This window comes from Venturia canescens, chromosome 5, assembly GCF_019457755.1.
Source record: "Venturia canescens isolate UGA chromosome 5, ASM1945775v1, whole genome shotgun sequence".
NCBI classification, from domain to species: Eukaryota; Metazoa; Arthropoda; class Insecta; order Hymenoptera; family Ichneumonidae; genus Venturia; species Venturia canescens.
In genome coordinates this window covers 12,939,435-12,945,434 of record NC_057425.1, presented here as the reverse complement: position 1 = coordinate 12,945,434, position 6,000 = coordinate 12,939,435, and positions in this window count along the sequence as shown.

Below are 6,000 nucleotides of genomic sequence, written 5' to 3'. Positions count from 1 at the left end.
CTTCACTCGAATATATAGAAAACGAGAGGAAATTATGAAGAATGGAATTGTGAAACGACGGAACGACGGAGGATCGAGGCATGTCGATGATCATTTTACGGTGCCACTTCCTCAACACTTACAAACCCCATTGTTGAAATATTAAGGTGTAATATCGTACCGTCGTTGCATGATCTGTACCAGGTCGAAGATCCAAACGCACAATAATCATTACGAAAGAATTTCAAGACGGACGTCCCCTTGAAAACCTCATTTTTCAATTTTTTTTGCGTATATAAAAAGCGAGGGATTTTGATGCGTTCGAGTTTCTGCTCGCGAAATTTCGACGGATCCGAGCATAGCGTTTCTGGGAAAACTGAATCAGTCTTTTACATTTGACCACATGGAAAAGCGTAAAAAAAACGGAAAAAAACTTAAAAAAGCGACTTTCATATGAAACGAGTACATGAACCACCTGTCAAGATAATTCTCGCAGTGATTTCGCCGTACCGTTTATCCGCAATGTGCAAAAGAAAATTAGTAAACGAAGTTTGTCTCTCTATATTCTTGCGGACATAGCTTCAAACGCGGCAACGTCGCATCGATCAACGCATTCTCAAGCTTGAGCAGGGCAGCCAATAGTTAAAACCTGAAACCACAACGCTGCATTGCTGCTGTCAAAGCTACCATTGCAAAGTTTTATATTTTCAAATATAAAACAAGGAGCGTTTTTTCGCCAAAATTCGGAACATTATGGTTGAATTAATTATTTTTTTTTATCTAAAAGTACACAATTATCATTTTGCATGTAAATTTAAAATGAGAAACTGAATTGACGTGGAGTTGGTAAGACGAGAGGCTTCCCATGTCGAAGCATAGGACTGCCCCTCTCGCCGCCTGCCCCGTAAAAGAGTTCTACCTTAAAATTTGGCATTTTCATGTCTCCACAGCGAGTTTACAAGTAAGAAGGCCATTATTTTTACAGCCGTTTCAAAGAGTGTGCGACGAATGATTTCTGCTTTGACAAGAACCGACGAGAAAGTGCCGGAAAGAGCCGAGCGGACCTCCACCTTCGCGGCTACTTAGAACGTGATATCTTCAAGCGTCGTTATCCGTCTCGCTCCCGCCCGGCTCTCTCGGCTTCTCTTCCTCGCTCGCACACTCTGTCGGCCGAAGAACCCCAACCGATTTATGGCAGACCACACCGAGGGGCTCTCGAGATATAATCCGCCAGGTTGAAGCATCCAAAGTCGAGAGGAATATCCTCAAATGCGCCGCGCGCGCATATAGTCAGCAGCGTGCACCTTAATCTTGGCCTTAGCCGCGCTCGCGCGCCTCGTTCCAGGAAGTCATGCATCCATAATAACACAAATAACAAGAAAATATTTACAAACTTGTAATCTTTCGAATCTCGGAACTTTTCTCCCTCCAAATCCTCGTACAATATAAAAATAACGAAAGTAAGTTCGTCCTTTTTGCTTCGGTGCCATAAATTATCCGCTACTTTCCAAAAGTCTTTTTTCAAAAATCAAATCTCATCGGAAACCGCGACTCACTTGCGTCAAATTAGAAAAAAAACTATAAAAAATTCCCTTCAATCCTTCGAACACGAACATTTTCCATACGAAACGCACCCAAGTACAAAGCTCAAAATCTGTCGCTTCAACGAAAACTTCTTCCGCGATAAGAAACTCCAATTTATCCTACAAATTTCTCGTAGCTGGCTCTCATCTTTCAAGAAAAGCTCTTCAACACTGAATAATCACCATGTAAACAAGATGCGTCCAGAGAAGAATTTCGCCTGGATTTTGGATGCCGTTGCGAGACGCGATTTATAGCAAAATCGTACGAGCGTGAACAGAGCACCGGGCTCCTAATTCCCAAGCGCGGAGCGTCAACGTACGCAAAGGTGAGATACGTGCGTATGTGTAGGTGTGAAATGAGGGCGCGTTACGCAAAAGCTTGGCTCCACGCCTTGTTCCCTCGCGATCGAATATCTCGCGGTGTTTTGCAAAGCCCTGCTGCTGCCTCGCGATCGTGCGGAGTATTACTATCTAATAATCGAAAACACAGAGCCTCAGTTATACACGAGCGATAATAACGCTCGGATGTGTCGATTTGTAAGTGTACAAATATACGTGCAGAGGCATGGACGACAAACAAATGCACGAGCGAGAAGGGGCTTTACGTACTTTGCAAATAATCCCCAGGGCGAATCTTGATATCTCGAAAGCCTCAGCGGTATACAATATTTCCATGAGTGCGCGCACACGCGCGCGCGAGATTTATTCAACAGCGGCTTTGTCGATAGAGTTCGCTTTTCAAAGCGTCTTCAAAGGGGCTTTATATATATTTGCCGTAGAGACGTCTCGTCGTCGATTCGCCAATAAACCTTGACGTCTCTTCGTGCGCGGTTAACTTTTCCACTCGTCTGTTGACTCGATACGTAGCCACACTTTGGTGCGAGCGCGCGAAAGTCTTCTGCTAAAATTATAAGGAAAAAGATCGAGTCCCTGTGAGATTGAGCCAGACACACAGACGGACAGAGAATAAAAATAAAAGACAGACCAGCACACTTCCGTGATAACTTTGCCCGATAAAGCTCCAACTATAAAACCAGCCCGGAGCCGTTCGAGGCGAAGGAAAATTCTTGGGAAATAGCGACCGAGACTCCTACTGATATTTTGCCACTTTTTAACTCGATATAGTCTCGCTCTTCTCGGTCAACTCAGTTTTAAGGCCTTGCAGCGGCCGAAAAAACTTGGTTTTCTTGTTTTTTTTTCTTTTTTTTTTTCTTTTCGACTAGAAAATAAATGTTTATTGGAAAACTGTGAACGACGTTCACAGTGTTCATGTGCTTGTACAATTTTTTTGATAAAAAAATTTCTCAAAATGACGCAACTCCAGCTGTATTCCAGTAGCACCTTTTTTTCAGTATCGCAGTTTCGATGGATGTGCTGCTGGTCACTAAAAAACTATTGATCCGATCGATACTAAATTTATATCATTTATTATGATAATAACTTGGACCTGGACGAAGGATTGGTAAAAATTTTGATTTAAAAAAAAATGACGACAGTTTTAACAAAATATTCAGTCTTTGAGGCGCTAAATTTTCAGTTTTTTCGTTACAATATTGTTTTTTCCAACAAAATACGAAATCCTTCGACCAGGCCCCAGTTACTATTATGATAAATAAGTGGTATAAATTTGGTACGGCTCGGATTAACAATTTTTTAGTAATCGTGTCCACTGCAAAGTTATTTTTAAAAAAAGACGATTCTGAGATTCAAGATTCAAGTTCAAAGATTCAAGTATTAGACGCGATCGCGCACATCGTGCATATTCTTCAGACATTGTACTTGAAGAACATGTAATAAAAAAATTTTCGATTTTTCCGTCCATCACAAAGTGCATATATAAGGCCTTAAGTGGCATCGCGCACGGTTTAACGATCAGTTGTTCCATGAACCCCTTAAACTATGAAATTTCGAAGAGAACCTTCGACTTTTCACGACTTTCGGAGTGTTGGGATCAGAAAAATCGAGCGTGTTTACTGCCGTGATGTTCCCAATGTTCTAATTCGCCCTTCCAAAGGAAAACGCGCTTCGTAAAATCTTGAAATTATCCTTTAACGATATTCACAGCTGCGTATTTACATTGGAAATCGCAACTTCGTCAGCGCCTCAACGTTCGACGAATCTCACGAGCTAATTGAGCCAACGGTAGCACAATTAATTATCCTCGGACTCCTCGCGTCTACGATCGTCGATTTAATAAATGTAAATGAAATTCAGCGATGACCAAATGGAGTGTTGAATAACAGCTTATGTAGGAACAGGGTCAGTAAACTTGGACGTTCCAATTATTATGAAAATGCTGCGATCTTTGCTCCCCGTGGCGATAAGTGTAAAGAATATCTGTATACAATCTCATTACTTGGCAGTCGGGTACGTGAATGATGCTTAAAAGGTTTAAGTATATATAGTTGTGTGCACGCACGAGTGTCGTACACTCACGGAGTCGAGAAACGGGCCGACGCGAGTGGCAAAACTGCGCGCGCGATCTCTTTGGAGTTTAAAATCACCTCGAACCTCCAAATACAAGAAAACGGCAAAGTAAATATTCTTAATTACATCGTCTCGCCTTGTAAAGGTTCTTGGAACGGGGCTGAGAAAAACGTAATCGAGAAATGTTACACGATCTTTTGGTCCAGCGGCATGAGCGAGATGAAATTTTCATAAGAATTTGACTGGAGCTGGGTCCTCGTTTGTCTTTATTCTTTTCAGAATAAACAGTCAACTCTACCGCGTCTCTTGATAATTAAAAATGCATAAAGCAGTGCATAACTACGGTCCGAAGCTCCTGTAGTAAGTAGTGTACTTTCGTATTGTCCATTATTCATTACCGTCGTGGACGATGTTACGGTGACGAAATAATTTTTTTAACGCCTGCCTCGCATTCTTTTTTCCTGTGTCTCCCGTCATTATCTCCGGGTTCGCCTCGGTCTACCTTCGTCGTCTCTTTGTTCTTTCGATTCGTCAAAGTGTTCCCTTTTTTCTCGAGTGATTACGGTCGTGGCTGCGAGCGAGATAAAAATAACAAAAATGGGGAAAAACACAGAAAAAAAGTGAAACGCCGAGAGAGAGAGAGAGAGAGAGAGAGAGAGAGAGAGAGAGAGAGAGAGAGAGAGAGAGAGAGAGTTGAAAGAGCGAATGAGGAAAGGACGCGCCGCGGGGGAACGCGGAAAAGTCGTTTTTCCTCGCGGTCACTGACAATAAAATTATTATTTCTTGCGACCCTTTTAACGGCTCGAGGCAAAGCAGCATGAGAAACCTCCAGGAACAGCGTCGTTTTCTCTCTCTTTCTCACTTTATCGTGCGTGAGAATAACTCTCGGTGAAGCTCGGTGAGGACAGCGGGAAAGGAGAGCGGAAAAAATCTCCTCTTTTTTATTTCGTTCTCAAAGCAATGAAAGAGCGAGATGGAAGAACGGCTCAGAATCTCTTTCCTCCGGGGAGACAGTAGCAGAGTTTTTCGAGCAGGAGCGCGAAAGCAATTTCACGGCTCGCTCGTGCAAACCGACGGAGCACTTGCTCCGCCACACGCAAACATTCACACCCGATGTACAAATGCTTTACGAACGGGCACTTATTTATATGAGATTATTTCGTTGTTAACTTATACAATCGATTTGCTATGGAGCCACGAACTTGCACGACTCTCGGCTCCACTGTTCATCGATCTATTGAAATTCAGGTGTATACCGATCTTCAATCGCATTTTTCTATCAAATGATAATTCTTCCGAAAATCTCGAAGAGCAGTTTCATCAGGAAGTGATGCAATTGTTTCAAAAATGCGAAGGTACGAGGATCGAGAAAAAACAATTTTATTTCTTTCTCGTCGATCTTTTCGAAAAATGAAAAAAATCCATATTTTATCTGAAGAATGGTGAAAATAATGCTTAAAAATACGATGAAAAAAGTGTTTTCGTTCGCCAAGTTTCCTTACGCGAGTTCAACCGTTGAGGCAAAATGAGTCACTACCTCGGTGCTTTTCTACGTGAATTTCTATGTGTGCTGCAAAGGATCGAGTCTGAGAAACGAGTTTACGGAATAAAAGGGACAATTAATGTGCGGCATACGACACACAGTAGCCGATTCGTTTTGCTCATTGAAATCTCGCGCTGTAATCGATGCAACGTATGAATTCAAGTTCATTAACGAGGCGCGGTGTTTACAAATCCGGCGCATACGTGGGCTCGAGGAAACTCCATATTTTATAACGTAATAAAACAAGGTGAAGCAAGAATATAGAAAAGGAAAAAACGTGAGATAAAAAAGCAGCAGGGAGGACCGAGAGGAACGCGTGTACCGTGCCTACGCAACGACCTCTTTCGAGTGGGTGTTGTCTACACTCCTGAAATTATTACGAGGACACGATAAAATGCAATTCAGGATATAAAATTCCGCGCGGACAGCATTAACATATTCGCGAGGACGAGTAGCGACATTTCCGGA